Genomic DNA, 17,746 nt, shown 5'->3' with positions numbered 1-17,746 from the left:
CATGGATGAACCTGGAGAGCATGATGCTAAGTAAATACGCCATTCATAAAAAGACAAACACTGCATGATTCCACTCACAGGAGCTATCTAGAGTATTCAAAGTCATAGATGCAGAAAGTAGAATGGTGGTTGCCTGGGGATGGGGAATAGGGAAAATGATGAGTTATTTAATGGGTCGAGAGTTTCAGTTTTGCAAGATGAAAAGACTTCTGGAGAAGAAGGGTGGTGATGGCTGCACAACAACGTGAATGTACTTAACACCACTGAACTGTACACTCAGAAATGGTTAAGACAGTAAATTTTTATATTATGTGTATTTCATTAGTTACAAAAAATTTAAAGCCTGGGTTACAGCTGACACCATACTCAATAATGAAGAGCTGAAAGCTTTTCTTCTAAAGTCAGGAGCAAGACAAGGATGCCCACTCTTGCCACTTTTATTCAACAAATATATTTTATTCAAGATTATAATGAAAGTCCTAGCAAGAGAACTTAGGCAAGAAAAAGAAATAAAAGGCATCCAAGTCAAAAAAAAAAAGTAAAACTGCCACTATTTGCAGATGACCTGATATTATATATAGTAAACCCTAAACGCTCTACCAAAAAAATATGTTAGAACTAATAAATGAATTCAGTAAAGCTGTACAATATAAAAAAAAAAAATCTGCGGCATTTCTGTTCACTAACAACAAACTATCAGAAAGAGAAATTAAGAAAACAATCCTATTTGTAATTGTATCAAAAAGAATAAAATACCTAGGAATAAACTGAACCAACTAGATAAAAGACTTATACACTGAAAATAAAATACCATAGATATAAGAAATTGAAGAAGACACAAATAAATGGAAAGATAATCTGTGCCCATGAATTGGAAAAATAAATATTGTTAAAATGTCCATATTACCCAAAGCAATCTACTGATCCCCATTGAAGTTCCAATGGCATTTTTTCATAGAAATAGAACAAACAATCTTAAAATGCATATGACATCACAAAGACCCTTCATAGCCAAAGCAATCCTGAGAAAGAAACACAAAGCTGGAGGCATCCCTCTGCCTTATTTCAAATCATATTACAAAGCTCTAGTAATCAGAGCAGAATAGTATCAGCATAAAAAACTGACACGTAGATCAACAGAACAGAACAGAGAGCCTAGAAATAAACCCAGACACATATGGTCAATTTGTGACAAAGACACAGGCTAGAAAGTGCACAAATAAAACCATGTGGCCATAAGTTTCTAATTTAATTGTTTCCTAACTAAATGGAATCAAGAGGCTATTGTTCTGCCTACATCCGCCACAACTCATTTAATCCTGTGTCAGTCTGTCTTTCTGAAACACCCGCCCAGGCAGTCCCTAATCCTGACTCACCAAAGCGTCTCTCCTGCTCCCTGGATGCTACACATCAGTATGAAGTTCTGTGTGGAGCTGAGGAGGAAGAGGCTTTGGTGTCATCAGTGTGTAGGCAGGTGGTGGATGAAGCCCATAGGCTTCCAGAAATTGCTCCAGCAGAAAACAGACAGTGAGACCGGAGGAATGAGGGAGAAACCTTGGAGACCATCACCACCCAAGGGAATGGGCAGAGAAGCAGAAGGACCCAAGGAAAGACGGGTCACCAGACTCACAGGAGAAAGGGGCTTGGAGCAGAAAGTCATGGTCAACAGCATCTAATGTTGTCAGAAGTGATGTGTCATTAGAATGTGGCACTTACGAGGTCCCCTGGTATTTTTAGAAAACCACTTCCACAGAGCTGGGTGGTAAAAGTGACAGTGACACACGGATAAAACAGAATACGATGGGGGCGAATAAATGCAAGTGATTCTTTAGGATGATTGAGACATGAATGAGGCAAGGGGAGCAGTCTCCAACGGAGGGAGGTGGATGCAAGGTTTGGAGGCTTCGAAGGTGCTGTCTGTTGTTGAACGTGGGTTGGACTGAGTACTTCTGCAGGTTGTGCTGAGTGATTTGGAGAACAGGAGAGAGAGAGATGGAAATTCAAGATTCAAGAAGTAGAAGAGTGACAGAGGAGGGACGATTCTAGGGTTGGAACAGACAGGAGCCAGAACCAGGCAAGAAGGCACACCCTTCATGGGAGGAAAACCCTTTTACAAAGGAGAAGCAGACCAGCTCAAAGCCACCTCCTCCGTGGAGCACCCCATGCAGCCCCAGCTCACCCAATGCCCACCCCCTTCCTCCCCATGGCAGGGTGGTGGACAGACATGTGCAGAGCAATTATTTTCAGTGAACAAGGGCAGAGAGACTGTCCTGCCTAGCTCAGCATGGGCTGTGTGTGGACACCCGCGCTTGGAGCCAGCCCGTGTGGGCAGCAGGGACCCGCCCCTCTCTCCCTCCTCGCATCTCTCCTTCTCTCTTAACCCTCATCCTCTGGTTTCTTGTGCATTTCTCTTCCTGAGGACAAATACCAAGGGTCATTCTGTAATGTGCGGGGAAAATCCAGAGCTCCTTGTGAAAAGGCAGATTGAGACTCTTCCTCACGGCGGGAAACCGGAACAGTGCGGTGGAAGGGCTAGCTCACCTTCCTCCTTCCCTCCCCTCTCATGTCCTGCATCGGGACTTTTCTAGAAGCACTAATGGTGCTTCGGTCCATCAGTGTCCTGCCATGACGTGAGGTTCACTTCTATGAGGAAGTCAGCAACCACTTGCTTCGAAGGAGGGAGGGAGAAAATCAAACTCAATGGAAAGGTGGCGGGCGGGGCACCTGTCTGCGGGCTGCTCGGCCCCGCGCTCCGCACATCCGGGGCTGACAGACCAGACCCACGGAGAGGCTGGCCCAGCCCAAGGAAGAGGAGCTGACTACCCACAGGGCTGACCCCCCTACTTGTCCACTCTCAGCCTAAAACTTCACTCCCTGCAGGTGAGCCCTGACGCCAGGCCTCCTCCTGAGAACTCAGTTTCTGGCTGCTTCCAAAGGCAGCCCCACGCTACGTGCCAGGCTCAGTCTTCGGATAACTGCCTTCCCAGACATAGGACCCCCGCCTCCCTCTCCTTCCCTGTCCCCTCTGTAGGATGCTCGTGGCCCCAGGCACCAGCCTCATCAGGAGTCCCATTCCACTGCCTCATATCCACTTCTGAATCAGACAGCAGTCACCTCCTGGGCTTGCCCTGCCCCAGCAGGCCACCCTCCTGGCCCCCCTGGAGGACCTTCTCCCCAGTGCTGACCGCGCACCTGAGCCCTGCCGCCCACGCTTTGCTGACTAGGCACTCCCACTCCACGCTGGCCTCAGTTTCCTCCTCTGTAAAATGGACACAATGACAGCACCCACTTTACAGGGTGGTGAGAGGCTTGGGTGAGATGGAAAAGTAGGGCGAGCCTCAGATGCCGGGGCATGCTCAGCGGTGGGCGTTATTACGGCTGATGTTTTCCTCTCATCTTGGAACGCACCTCCGGCAGCCAACTACTCCTAGACCGCAGCCCGCAGCTCCCACCTCCATGCCCGTGCGCACAGCGTACCCCCAACAGGTTGCCCAGCCAGACACAGCAGACAAGCATAGATGTGAGTCCAGACAGGCCTAGGTTTGAACCTAGACTCCAGTACAACCATGTGACTGAGAGGAAAAAGCCCCCTGGAGCTCCAGCTCATCCATCTATAAAACCTCCCTCTTGGGGAGGACGGGAAATAAACACAACGGATGTCGGAACACAGCCGGTATTCACAGGCACGGTGCTCCTGGTCGTCCTTCTCTCCTCAGAAGACGCAGACAGGCTCCCCCCACCCCTACCCCAGGCTTTGATCCAGACCACCTCGGGATCCTCCCGGAAAACCACTGGCTCGTTTCCCTGGAGGGGCTGTGAACCTGGCAGTACCCCAGGCGGCCTCCTCCTCGGCCCGGTGGTTGGGTCGATGTAACTGACAACTGCCCGTGTCTGTTCGCTGAATCCAACACACAGGCTTGCATCTGACGAGCCTGCATACGTTCCCCCAAGTTAAACGGGAGCCTGGGGAGAGAATGGCCTCTGTCAGAGTGTAGGGCCAAGAACAGGCCTCCTGCTCTCCTGTGAAGGTTATTTACAGCCGTGTGTCCCTCCTGTGCCGCGTGTCAGCTGCTAGTAGCACCCTGTACTAGAAGGACGGGCAAGGAGCGGGCTCGGAGGCCCCCGCCCGCCCCCGAGTACACAGCAGGCTGAGGGGGGCCTGGGAGGAGCTGCAGGGTGCTGCTGGGGTGTGAGGGCTCCAGGATCACACTGCCAGGGCCGGATTCCCAGCTTACTAGTTTGGGACTCTGGACAGGTGACTTTACCTCTTTGAGCCTCTGTTTCCTAATCTGTCCAGTGGGCACGATTACATCGCCAGAGCGTGCAGTGTGCGCGGTGCAGGGCACAGCGCCGACATTCTGCGAGCACTGGCATTACTATGAGCTGGAGTGGAATGATCGGTACGTGGGCTCTGGGTGCTCTGTTCACAGAAAGGATGGGAAGGCACTGGCGGTGTAAAGCACCTACTAGGTGCTGTGAGTGCGCAGGCTTTTGTATTTAATCCTCAAAGCAAGCCAAGGAAGTAGGTGCATTGTTCCCATTCTAAGGCAGAAGAAAGGCTCCAAGGTTAGGGGACAGATTGAAATCAGTACAATAGCAGGAGATGCTCAGCCACACGTGCTGCCTCCTAAGTACCCCGTGATGCCAGGACGCCTTGGGGGCTGCAGGGGGATTCACAATTCACAGGAAGGCTCGGCTGCCCCGTGGACAACATTCCAGGAGGAGAGGGGACTTGAGAAAATGTGGCTGACTCACTGACTGGGACATCCCTCCGGGACATCCCTCCGGGACACACCCTGCAGCTTCCTGGGCAGAAATGCAGGGCGCCGGTCCCCACCCCCCACCCCCAGAGCAGATGGGATTCCTTTCGGAAGGTAAGAGAGACGCAGCTCTATCTGCTGTTACCACCCAGATCAAAGCAGCCCACACCCTCCGGCCCTGCTCCCCTCCGGAGTCACGCCCCATCTCCAACCCTTCCTGCATGTGCCCCTCTGCTGGAAGCACTCCTGCCTGCCTGTGGCCTGGGACTGCACCTGCCTCTGGGTAAAAGGCCCTTCCCTTGGGATCCCTTCTGGACTCTCCCGTGAGAGTGCACCCCTCTGTCCTGAGCTCCCACGGTATCCTGCGGTCCCCTCTGCTACCCGCCCAGCCTGTGTGAGTGGCCGCCTCCACTGTAAGCTCCCAGAGGACAAGGACTGTGCTGTCTCACTGTCCTGCTGCACGTGGTTCAGCAAGAAAGGCTTACGTGGCAAACAAGGAGGAGTCAAGACCTGCTAAGAAATGGGGAATCATGACAGACGTGGGACAGAGGTTCAGCTAGTGGGAGTTAAAAGCCCTGGTCCTGTTTCCTTCTTGGGTGGGTGTCTAGGCTGGGCTGCAGGGTAGCCTCTGCCTAACATTCAAGTCCTGAGTCCCAGTGAGCATCAACAGCACTGACAGATGCTCAGACATTCTGAGCCGCAGCCCTCAGCACCAGGTGTGGCTGAGACATGACAGCGAGAGATCCTGGCTGGGAGGGGGCTGCTTTAGGGGACCCCCCCTCCAGGCTGCGGCTGTTTTCATCAAACCATCTCCCCTCAAAATGCTTTTCCTTTTTACTCGGGTATGATTAGCAAAATGACCAGGCTTTGAGCTAAAAATCTGAATGCTTTATGTTCCTCCACAGGGGGAGAAAAATAAGACAAGAGAATCTATGAAAGTAACAAGGAATTTCATCCTTCAGTAGCCTTCAGAATGGATATTTTAGGCTCAGCCATCCATAAACACTGGGTAATATCATACTCTTGTAGTGCAGAGTGGATTCCACAGAACAAGCCACAAATCTGCATTTGGCCCAGCGAGGGGGGGTCTCTATGAGCATTTAGAAATCTAAGTGATGGCTGCAATCCTCTGTGCCCAGGTAAACAGATTGCACAGCCAAGGGCCAATCAACCAGATAGCACTGTCTGCGGGCAACGTGCTTCTAGGATGTGCAGAGAGAAGAACTCGGGCCCTGAGCTCAGGCAGCTTGAGTCGGCTGGGGAGGGGGCTTTGAGCTGGGACCTCAATCTCGTCAGCCCCCTACCTGTGACCTGTCCTGGATCCTGGAGGCTGCGGGGCTGAGTGATTTGGCCCCAGCTTCTGCCCACGCATTATCTCTGCCACCTTCCTTCCATTCTCACCTTCAACTCAGGGCCCAAGGGGACAAGCTGCCTTGTCCCTTTATCTGTCCTCCCTCCATCCTCTGCAAGCCCTGGGATTCTCTGCTTCCTTTCCTCCCTACCTGGTCCAGCCACTTCCCAGGCCTTCAGCTCCCAGCTTAAGCATCACAACCTCTGGACGCCCTCCTGACCCCAGGATGGATTCACTGCCCCTTCTGCAGTGACTCATTGATAGGAGGCAGTAAATGCCAAGCCTGCCACATGCTCAGTGCCACCTCTCTCCCAGTCCCACGTCCTCCCCACCTCGCTGCATTAACCAAGTCACACACACACACCCCACAAACATCAAACGGACAGGCTGCTCTTCCCTGCGCCAAGGTCCTTCCCACAACTAAGACTCCATCCATGCAGTTCCCTGGGGACTTGCCTATCTTTGTCAAACCAAATTAAAAATTCAGAACCTCCTCCTCATCCTTCAAGGACCAACTCAAACATGTCACCTCTCTGAAGCCCCCTCTGATCAGAACCCCTAAAACTGCCCTCTGGCACCTGTGTCCCTCCACCCCTGGTGCCCCCGCTCCCCCCCTCCACCATCCCAGCAGCCATGTGCTCACATGTGTGTCCCAGGTGGAAAATAAGCATCTATCTCAGCTGAGTCCTCTGCGTGATGCCTGGGTCTAAGGCACCTTTAACATCCCTGGTGTCCGCACTGCTCCTGACATGCAGGAACGGGAAAGATAAAAGGGCTTCCTTCTCTTGTTTTATGAGCTAGTGACCTGGGTCCTGTGAGGAAGGGGCTTGTTGGGACTGAGGGTGCCAGAGTGTCTACTCCCACGCCTCCACTCAACTCAGAAGCACGTGCCTGTGGTTGCCGAATAAGGAGGCAATATCTGCCCCAGGAAAGTTGTGCCTGTGTGCAGCCAGCTCTATTCATGCCGGATTTGTGGAAAATAAGGTAACAGTGTGCTTAATAAAAGCCGGCATTACAGGCACGGTGTGCGTCATCGAGGGCAGCAGAATGGAGGCTTCCCGGCCTACCCACCAAGCCCCACGCGAAACGTTTTCCATCCTTATCTCCTTTCTCCTCACAATGAGGCCACGAACTAAGCTCAATTCCCCTGTTTTACAGAACAGGAAACCGAGACAGCGAGTACCTGAGTCGCTGCCTGGCTGGCCACACGGATTATTCATGGTCAAGCTGCCTTCCAGAGTTCCAGGTCCAGTGGCCTGGGCCCGGGAGCACCTCGCGAGCCCCACCGCTCTGCGTGTGGGTTTCCCCAGCAGACATCTGGGGCCCAGCAGCATCTGGACAGACGGCACAGCCCGCACCCAGGTTTACATCAACCCGTCGGCAGCAGGCTTGCTCCCAACAGATCTTTTCCATACCTCCTCCCCAGACTCAGGAGACTGGCAGAGTGGCATATCGGATTTCCAAAGGTGTCTTTCATTAGACAAATACATTCTTTTGATCACCCTCTGTCTTCCCAAAGTTGCAAAAGCTGAAGATCAAGTTGCCAAGCGGAATTCCATTCATCACAGAGATAAACATTAGCCATCTCCCCCCTTCACTGCCACCTTCAAAGAGCACTGTCAGCTGGTTGCAGCTGGTGGTTGTTCAAGACAACCTGGTCCAGGGCTGGGGAGGTCCAGGTTTGAATCCAAGCTCTGCTGCTACCCTTGGGCCAGTGTGACCTTGGGCAAGTCACTTCTCCTCTCCTGGATTTTGTTTCTCCATCTGTACAGCAAGTCTGGGCCTCTGTAAACTATGAAATGACTGAATGAATGAACTGATGAATTAATGAGTAACGTCCTACACCAGCCATCCTCCTGCTCTAAGATAACTATGACTCTGAAGCATTTTTCTAATGAACAGCCCAGTTTGGTGACTGGCCAGACCAGAACCCAGCCACACTGAGGGAGGACCAGCATTATCATACCCATACCCTCTTTAACTGATGACTGAAGAGATGACTTAAAGTCACAAGGCTCTCAGCTAGACCCAAGCGTGACGAGAGGTTGGGCCTCCCCTTTTCCGTTCACACTTAAACCCCGCTGTCCAACCACAGGGGCAGCCAGTGTGGGGCAAGGGGCCGCCCAGAGCTGGGGGCAGCTGGGTGGAGCATGAGCTGACCTCTCAAGGTCTCTCCCGGCTCCAGCTTCTCTGACTCAGGGACAGTCCCTGTGAGTAATAGATCTGGTCTCTGACACCGTGCATGATAAAGTGACCTGGTACAAAGTCCCATTAAGATAAATCACATTTAAGTTTAGGGAATTATATGTTTGAATCCTGTAATTTAATGTCACTGTGATGCCTGAGAAGAAGGAGAGGGAACTCAATTAGAGGCTAATTAGACCAGGCGACTCACCAGCCCTGAGTTGCCTCTCTGCCTCTGGTGAAGGGACACACACGGAGCGACCGTAACCCCAGCCCCTGCGCCTTAGTTTCCCTGCCTGTAAAATGGGGGCAGTCCTTGTGAAAAGAGACAGAAGTTCTTGAATAAGAGAAGTGAGGGCTCCAAGGAGGGGCCCAGAGCCCCCGTTCAGCACCCCCACTTCCTCTCTCCACCCTGACACTGCCGGATTTTTCCAGGGTCCTTGGTAGGCTTCAGAGGGTCTATGAACTCTGCACCACAAGATGCAAATCTGTGTGGGGGTGGAGCTTGCGGGGGGGGGGGGGGGTCTCTGAGAGTCTCCACCAGCTCTTCAGCAGGTGGTAGAGCCCCAAACCGCCGCACTCGCCCTCCTTTCCTTCAGCACCAACTGCTCTAAAATCTCTCCTGCTCTAGCCAACACCCTCCACTTCTGTCACTTCGGGCTGCTTTGCTTCTTCCTGCTGGGACCCACTGTGGCTCCGGTCACCATCCTACCTCCCCACTCCTCGGGGGCCTGCCATCACTCCCCTTCCCCCGACACTGCTCCTTCCAGCATCACCACTGGTCTCCAAGGAGCCCCTTCCATCAGTCCTCACCCATCCTCACCTCTCTCCAGTGGCCACTCTTGGCCACTTCACTGACTCCCTGCCCCCTCTTGGCATCTGTGAACCCACACATGGTCCTTCCAGAGTAATTGCCAGGCAAGCTTATCTCGTGTTCCCCCATGGGCTCCATCCTCTTCCCTTCCGCACTCGTGCAGCACGTGCTCCCCGGCCAGGCTTCCAGCGCCTCCAGGCTGAGGGGGCCACAGCCTAGCGCCCGCCTAGACTTCTCCCTGAAGACTCAGCCGCACCTACCCAGCTGCCTCCTGGATCCCACGGAGACTCCCAACATTCAGCATTCAGGAACCAATTCACCCATTTCACGTCCATTTCATGTAGCTGCGATAACTACAAACTCAGTTGCTACAAGCAGAAAATTTCCTCCTAAACTTCTTATCTCTTTCATCCCCAGCATTATGTTGGGCTCCAAAATCTTAGACTTGGGAGATTTCCTGCCAGCTGCGTTGTGGACACGAGGTGGTCACGGGCAGTAAAAGAATTTACCAAGAACCAGAGACCACGAGGATCTGCCGCACAGATGAGAGGTGCCTGTGTGAGCCCTGGGGAGAAGCATGCAGGGTCTTTTACTGGAGGAGGGGGCTGTGCACACAAGGGGTAGGGGCTGCATGATCGTTTCATGCACAGGTACCGGACTGGTTGTAAGATCTGCCAGGGGCTACTCTGAACAATGGGATTTAGGACTCTGTTAAGGGCAGGCTGTCTCCTGGGGCAGTTAGTTTTGTTAAAGGGAAGATGTTTTTATCTTGCAGAAACGCAGATATGCAGCAGGTCCTGCAGTGGGGAGGAGGGGGATGCTAAGGTGTCTCCAGGCAGAGGGAGAGCCCTGGAGTGGGGGTTTTCTAACTTTATAGCTTCTTCAAAGAGTGCTATCTGCTTCCACAGAGTGGAGGTCTATGAAGGGAGGAACATTCCAACGGAATGATCAGGAGGGTCAAGGTTCCCATGAGAGGCTAATGTGTTGACAGAGGCCCTGTCATGCAGTGGAGATTCCAGAAATAAGTAGGTGGGACAGGATGGGTGGAAGCTGAGCCAGGGATGGGGGGGGTGGAGGCCATAAGGAAAGAGGTGAGAGCACTTGGTCCTCTAGGTGGATACCATGATGAACAAGGTCAAGGGCAGAGTGGGATTTGGGGGAAGGATGCAGATGAAATGAACAGACATCTAGGTTCAAAATGGAACACGGGTGAACGTCTTCTGTAGTGCTGCCTCTACCCCTACTTCCTGCCAGAGTCTGAATCCACCGTGTTTTACTGAAGCTCAGTAGGTGAGCTTGGGAGGGGTGAGAAGAAGAAACTTGGCAAGGAGCTCAAGCCTACAGTAGCTGGGCACCCGAGCTCCACAGAAGGCAGGTGGAAAGCAAGGGCGTGGGTGGCTTCAGACCAAGACCAGCACCGAAGACTGACAGGAACAGAACGTGGTTTCTTGGTCTCCAGTAATTAAAATCAAAGAAGGATTTCCTTTATGATCATTTTGATCTAATGATGATGGCGATGGTGACGACTTTGATGCAAACAGTAAAAGAACAGCTTCCCTCTGGGCAGTCCTTACTAAGTTTTAGTAGAGTTTTAAGCTTTAATAACTTCAGACAGTGCAATGCTGTAAATACACAAAAACTCATTTGAAAGTTGGTCTACAATTCTTTTGCATCTATTCACTTTTGTGAATTTTTTAAAAAAATAAGTCTTTAAATTTCCTTTTTTTTCTTCCTAGCCCTTCTGGCTGAGCACAGCAAATATTGACTGAAACAAAAATTAAAATTAAAAATGTGTAAGTTCACAAAACTAAATACTTTAAAAAACAGAAATACTTCAACTTTCAAATGATGCATTTGGTAGGTTTACAGCATGTATGCTTCTGTTGTTATTAACACTTAAAATTGCACTGAAGCTTTTGGGATGCTTTGTATTTAAAAAGCATCGTTTTATCCAATTTTCCAACAACCCCCTGAAGCTAGGTACTGTTATCACCCTCACTTGAGAGGCGAAAAACTGAGGGTCAGTGAGGTTAAGAGACATGCCTGAGGGTTATTCAGGGAGGAATTCTGGAACTGAAGCTACCACCTCTTTCTACTCAAGGAGGGGTTTGGGAAGGATGCCCCCCAGCCCAGGCAGTGGCATCTCTCAAAGGATCTGCCAGCAAGTTGCCTTATACAGTAGCAAAGAACAGTTTCAGCAGACCTCAGCGTGGACAGAATGCAAACCAAGGGAAAGCAGAGAGTGGGCCTGAGAGATTATCTCAGGAGGGGCACTGCAGGGGGGAGTCGGAATCAGCGGGGGTCAGGCTGGGAGGGGACAAGCCAAGCCAGGAGTGTTTCATCTCCACCCCTACTGGCCTCCAAGGATGCTTACACAAACTGCGTGGAGCTCCTGGGGTCCGTTTTGATGGGTAGGGGAAGGGGGTGCGTGGACCACATGGGGAAGGACTAAAGAAGGGTAAAAAGTAACCCAAAGGGAGACCTGAGAGCAGCAAGGAGAGGAAATGGATGAGAAATGTGGGGCTTGGGGACACGCATGCTCTGCGTGCCTGCTCAAATATTAATCGACAATGTATTTTAATGACACAGAACACCAGTGAGCATGGGAAGGGACACGAAGGGCTTTGGATACCCTGAATAACGGTGTCGTCACACCATGGTTTTATGGTCTCATCTGGAGAGGGAGCTTCGGCAAAACCATAAGCAAAACAGTCCCGGTGCGGGAGGCCAGCTTTGATTCCTGAGTCAGCAGCTCCCTCCTAATCACATCGCGTTTGCATCTCCTAAAGTAACCGCTCCGTACAGTTGGACCATATCTCAGATCCTGAAGCTGCATGGTCTTTCCTACCTGGGAAGGGTCAGGCTTGGGGTCAGGGAGGCCCCCCCTAAACCCTGCTCAAAGCTTAGCCCCTGTGTGACCTTGTGCACGTGATGGAACATCTGAAGTTCAGTCCTGACACCTGTGAAGCGGGACTGAGACAGGAGGGGAGGGGGCAGGGCACAGCCACTGAAAGAATGGCACAGCCATTAGCATCAAGATGGCGGAAGATTCAACTCCCGGTTGACCTTGAGCTTCAATATTCGCTCACTGAAATACAACACATGCTAAATCACTCCCACAGGTGCCAAGACAGTTTCAAGGCTGATTATAAAAAGTCAAAAAGCGGGTCACGGCTCAATTCCTGGAAATCCCAGCCCCTTCCCCAAAGTAGTTGGAATAACCCTCCCACTTGTTAGCATATGAAGTTACCAAGCCCATAAACACCAACCACCCCACACCTCATGGCTTTTCTCTTGCCTTTTGAGACAGCCTGCAATCTGTCTATGGAGTGTGTATCCTTCTGAATAAATCTACCTTCCCTCTACTATGGCTCGCTCTTAAATTCTTTCCTACGTGAAACCAAGGACTCTCACTGGGTGGGGCGTGTTCCAGGGACTCGACCGAGACCTGGGACACAGCCATCCTCTCACACTCTATTTTTCCTGTAGCAGGATGGTGTTAGGTTTGTGATGAATGTTAGTGACATGCATGTGAAGGGACCAGCACAGGCCCAGGCATGCTGTATGTGCAAGGCCAGCTCGGAACCCCGATGTTCCTGGGGTTCAGCTGTTTCCAGCTCTTCCTCATCTTGGTTGCTTGGGGTCGGGGCTCTGAGAAGAGCAGTGAGTCACTCAGCATCATACAGCTTGTTGTAGAGGGACTGGGCCCTCGGCCTGGGTCTCCGAGCTTGGGGTCACTGGCTCCCTCACCACTGTGTGCGGACTCCTCCCTGTGGGGCTGGCCAGCCCTGGGTAGGCCGAGGAAACGTGGTTCCTTCCATGTATGATCTGGAGAGACCACCCCTCATCTTCCCAAGATGAGAGAGAATGAAATGCCAATTTCTTAGACCCATGATATAATAACACTCTGAACAGAAACAGGACCAGGGGCTGCCTCTGAAAGCCAGGGGGCCCTGCTTGTTCCAGAGGGAGACACGAGACAGCTAGTACAGCCACGGCTGTCAGACGCCACCCACGGGACACAGGCAGCGGGCCTGAGGCCGTCCGTCTACAACACCCCGTCCTCCGGGGGGACAAAAACAGGCTCAGAAAGCACAGGTCCATTACACAGAGTCTCTCGGCTCCTCCAGGAGATAAGTGAGCCCCGAATCCAGTGAGCCTGATCATGAGGGGTACGCCATACAGCCACCTCCAAGGCTCAGGGCAGGTCAGGGGGAAGACCCCAACCTGGGACACCTGCAGGCTGCTTGCATTCTGACCTTCCTGCCAGATGAGGAGCCCACCTGGGAAGAAATGCGTGGCAGCTGGGGGAGGTTTGGGGCGGAGGGGACACAATCTGGGGAGATGATGGGGGAGGGTGGGCTGCCGACCTGGTCAGGTCTGCCTGTGAACCCTGGCTCTCTGCCTTAGCTTTGATTTTCTCCAGCAGAAGATGGGCGTGACTGTAGTAATAGCTGTCTACCTCACAGGGTTTTCAGGATCAAAAAGCAAGACTGCCTCCCATGTGGCAAATGTTACAGAAACGTCATTGCCTGTTCCCCTTCCTTACGCGAGTACAGAATCACTCTTCCAAAGGGACCTTGGTCTTCCCCTCTTCTCACAAGCTGCTGGCCTCAGTTTATACATCAGAAAGTCTGAGGTCGTCAAGCTGCCTCACAGGCAGGGCTGCTGTGGCCAGCTGCTCAGGTGGGACACTGTACAACTCCAGGGGGCACCACAGGTGAGGAGCAGCCCTGGAGCTGAGCAGAGCTGTGACCTTTTGTACAAAGGGGTACTGTGACAATTTCATTTGTTACATCAGTTTGGAAAATGCCAGAGACTGCGAGGTTAGCATCATCACAGCAGTTCTCAGAAGAAGTTTTACGATTACCCTTCTCCACCGATCCTCCTTTGCAGAGTCTAAACATTTGTGGTACTTTTTAGCTCACTGTGCAATCAGCAATCACAACAATGACAAAAACACAAATGGTTTAAATACAGGTGCTAATCTCTACCCCAAGATTGCTCTAGTCATTTCTCAAACTTGAACAGGTATGTGACTTATTTGGAAAACTTTGTGAAAATGCAGATTCTAATGGGAGGAGGGGGTTTCGGAGGGGGAAGAGAAGGGAGGTGCTGAGAGTCTGCATTTCTGACCATCTCCCCGGACCTGGTTCTGGTGAGGCTGCCGCTGCTGTCTCGGGGACCACACTTGGCGGAGTGACTCTGTAACTCCCACCAGCATCAGGCACCGGCATAAGGGATGGATTTTTTTTTTCTTCTTGATTTGTTGAGAACTAGCTAGAAATAATGGGTCAGGAAAGAGGCCCTTAGGACAAAACGAGCAGGCTGCCTCTTCTGTTAACTACAATGTTACCCACGCTCATGTATTTACATACTGCCTGTGGCTGTGTTTGTTTATATATTTATTTCCTGTCTATGGCTTTATCTGTAACACAGCCAGGCGATTCCGTTACACGTTGTCCAGGGCTGTCTTTGCACAACAGCAGCAGGGCTGAGTCGTTGTGACAGACAGTATGGCCCGCAAAGCTGAAAATCTGTGCTGGCTGGTCCTTTAAGAAAAAGCTTTCTGACCCCTGAGAGAGAGGACCAAGCAGCTGAAGTGAGACGGACTTGCACTGAGCGGGTGCAGGGGACAGAGTGAGACAGGCTGGAGCGAGAAACGCCGACGTTAAAATCAAACACACTTCATTACACGGGTTTTCAGCCCCAGGGCCCACTGATTACCGAGGAGAGTGAGTTACTGTCAGCCCTTCTCTACAGCACGACGGTAGATTATGTCTCCTCAGGTTTCCCTGCTGGTGGAGAAACCAGATACACCCCGGGAAGCCTTGGACAGTCCATCCTGGCCTCCATCGCAGGGGCCTCAAGGAACTGGCAGGAGCCGGCGCGGATGCAGGGAAATGTGGTTCTGCGAACTGTGGTCCAAGGTGTTACAGGAAACTCAGCCGGCCCCAGCTGTGGCCAGAGGCACAGCCAGCCACCCCCTCAGAGGACCAATTCATTCTGACACTGAGCCCCTGAGCAAAGGCTCCATTGTCGAGAGGTTGGCTGTAAATAACCGCCTTGTGCTGATTTCAGCATTTGTTCCTAAAACGTACGTTTTATGGTTCTGTCGACTCTCCAAGCCTGGCTACTCTGATCCCACACATGAGTCACTAGTTGTCCCAACCACCATTATGATTAGGTAACTCCCACCTCTGCTTGAATACCTCTGGTGATGGGGAGATCACTCCCCCCCCCACACACACATTCTTATGCAACTCTACTTGCCAGGAAGATACTCAGCGAACCGAGGTCACGCTTGCTTCCACAGGATGCCTGTCCACTCTCTGCCCGAGTGCTGTTACAGAGCCCGAGAGAAAGTCTCACCTGCGTCACCGTCACAGACCTTCAAACCTCTTCTTGGAGATGATCTTGGTTGGATACGTTGCTTGACTCCTTGGAGCCTCCATTCTCTCACATTTGCGCTAGGAAGGACCTGACTGAACAAGGAGACCGTCTGTGAGGGTCAGTGTGGCAGTGCCTGTCCAGCTTGTCCACAGTATCCCATATGATGCTCAAGCCAGTTGTGTGGGGTGGAGATCAGTTACTCTCATTCTAAAACTCAGGACTGAGGCTCAGAGGGTAACTGATGGGGCTGGGGAGGGGCTCAAATCCAAGCGCATCCTACCTGATGCTCTGTGGGTCTTGTCACTTCCCTCTCCGGAAAGTAGAGGACCCACCTGGGGACAAGGAAACCCTTAGGCCTCCCAACTCTGGATCTGAGGATCCCAAAACAGGCCTCTGGAGGCTTAAAATAAATCAGGTCAATGACAACCTCTCTTTGTTTAGAAAAATGAAGTGTTTTATCAACTTCTCCAATGGGAAGTCAGATTTCCGTCCTTGTCACCATTTGATTATCCCTTCCCAGCTGCTACTGAGATCACGGCTTCAGAGATGGTTAAATGTTTGTCATATTTAACATTATTGTCCCCATTTTTCACACACCGGAAGGTGACTGATGCTTGTTGAAAGGCTGGGATTAAACTTCGGTTGCTCGTGCAGCTGTGTGTGCAGGCCAGTGTCCACACCACTGCCCAGACGTTTGTCGTTGGGGTGGTGCAGGACAGGGTCTTGTCACATGCAGGAGTGAGGCTGGGCAGCCAGGGACAAGGGCTCATGGGGTGCTAAGTCCTCTGCCTACATGTTCCTAACGGCCCCTGTTCTGCCTAGTTCTCCCCACCACCCTGCCCTTCCGGAGGTATGGCTCTGTCTCCTCCATTATTTCTGTCCTGTCCTCCGTGCCAGCATCTGTGGCTCCCCCTGCAAGCATCTCACCTCCTTCCCCCACAGCCATCAGACCGATCATTCCCAACTACACATCCAATCAGGTCACATCACTACTCAAAATCCCTCCGTGCCTTCCCATCATCCCCAGGATAGACTCCAGACTCCAAGACACATCCGAGCAAGGTCTGCTCTGCTTGACCTCTGCCTGCTCTGAAGCCTGGTCTGTGATGGCGACCCTGTGTTAGAGCAGGCAGATAGCTCGATATGAGCAGAGAAAGGGGGACACAGACCAAATGGCAGAAATTGGGCAGAAAGGAGGGGCACAAGCCAAATGCAGGAAACCACACATTATGTAAGCACCAGGGGTCCTTGGGCAGAGAAAGAAAAAGCAAGAACCTCTGGGCTGATAAGTGGTCACAACTTTTGGGGTGATAAGTGGCCCAGAGGCCAACAAAGAAAGGTGGGAAAAGGCAGGAATCCCCAGTGTCTGAATGAAACCTTTTGCTCATTATGTCCTCGCTTCGATAGAATTAGCCTTGCAGATCAGAAGTACCCATGATGCACCGACGCCATGACATTCCCAATCCAGACTAAATAAGGACAGAAGTCCCTCCTCCCTTTGGGAAGGTGGAGCTGGGATGAAAATCAGGGAACACAACGCCAGACCCTTCCCTCCCTAATGAATATTCCCCCCATTCATTTTTACACCCTATGTAACCAACTTGCCAAAGAAATTCGGGGCAGCCGCTCACCTGAGCCTGCCCGCTCTCCCCTGAGAGTGTACTATCCATTACTTAATAAATCCTCACTTTACTTTTTTAACCTCAGTGTCCTGTCTCTAAGCTCCTTCTGGGATGGGACAAGAACCTGGAATACCAATTACACCCACCGGCAACACCTGCAGCCTCAGGCCTGGCCTCCGAGGGCTCGCTTCCAATCACCCCCATGTGGTCAGACTCTAACCTCCGCACGCGGCCCCCTCTGCCTGGAACTGTCTTTGCAGCTCTCCAAGAGGGCGGATTTGGGATGGCCACAGATGCCTGACCCATCTCCATCAACTAGGGGCGGCCTTTGTCCTCTCCCCTTGAATCTGGGCAGGCTCCGTGGCTGCCTTGACCAGTGAGGTTCAGGGGAAGGAACACTCTGCCAGCTTGTGGCCCCAAAGCCTAGAGAGACTGGCAGCTGCCACCCCCTCTGTCGGAGCTCTGTGAGGCCATACAAGAAACCCACTGCCCCACTAGAGAGGCCGGCTCCCAGCAGCCCCCACCAAGGCTCTGGGCAGGCGGGGGGAGCTTTGTTGGATCCACCAGATCAGACTAGCTTCCAGGTGGATACTGTTAAATGACCTCAATTAAGGCCACATGG

At 52.0% G+C, this 17,746-nt stretch overlaps 1 long non-coding RNA gene across 2 annotated transcripts in view; it reads right to left on the bottom strand.

The window, feature by feature from the left end:
- The window catches only part of LOC105074791 (uncharacterized), a 407,847-nt gene that overhangs the window by 47,203 nt on the left and 342,898 nt on the right, over positions 1 to 17,746 (bottom strand). For both annotated transcript variants that reach the window (XR_835820.3, XR_012509269.1), the window contains one exon: positions 15,482 to 15,594. This is a non-coding gene — a long non-coding RNA (uncharacterized LOC105074791). The remainder of the gene's footprint in view (positions 1 to 15,481; positions 15,595 to 17,746) is intronic.

Source organism: Camelus bactrianus, chromosome 9 (genome assembly GCF_048773025.1).
Source record: "Camelus bactrianus isolate YW-2024 breed Bactrian camel chromosome 9, ASM4877302v1, whole genome shotgun sequence".
In the NCBI taxonomy this organism is placed as follows: Eukaryota; Metazoa; Chordata; class Mammalia; order Artiodactyla; family Camelidae; genus Camelus; species Camelus bactrianus.
This window is presented reverse-complemented; position numbering and strand designations above follow the sequence as displayed.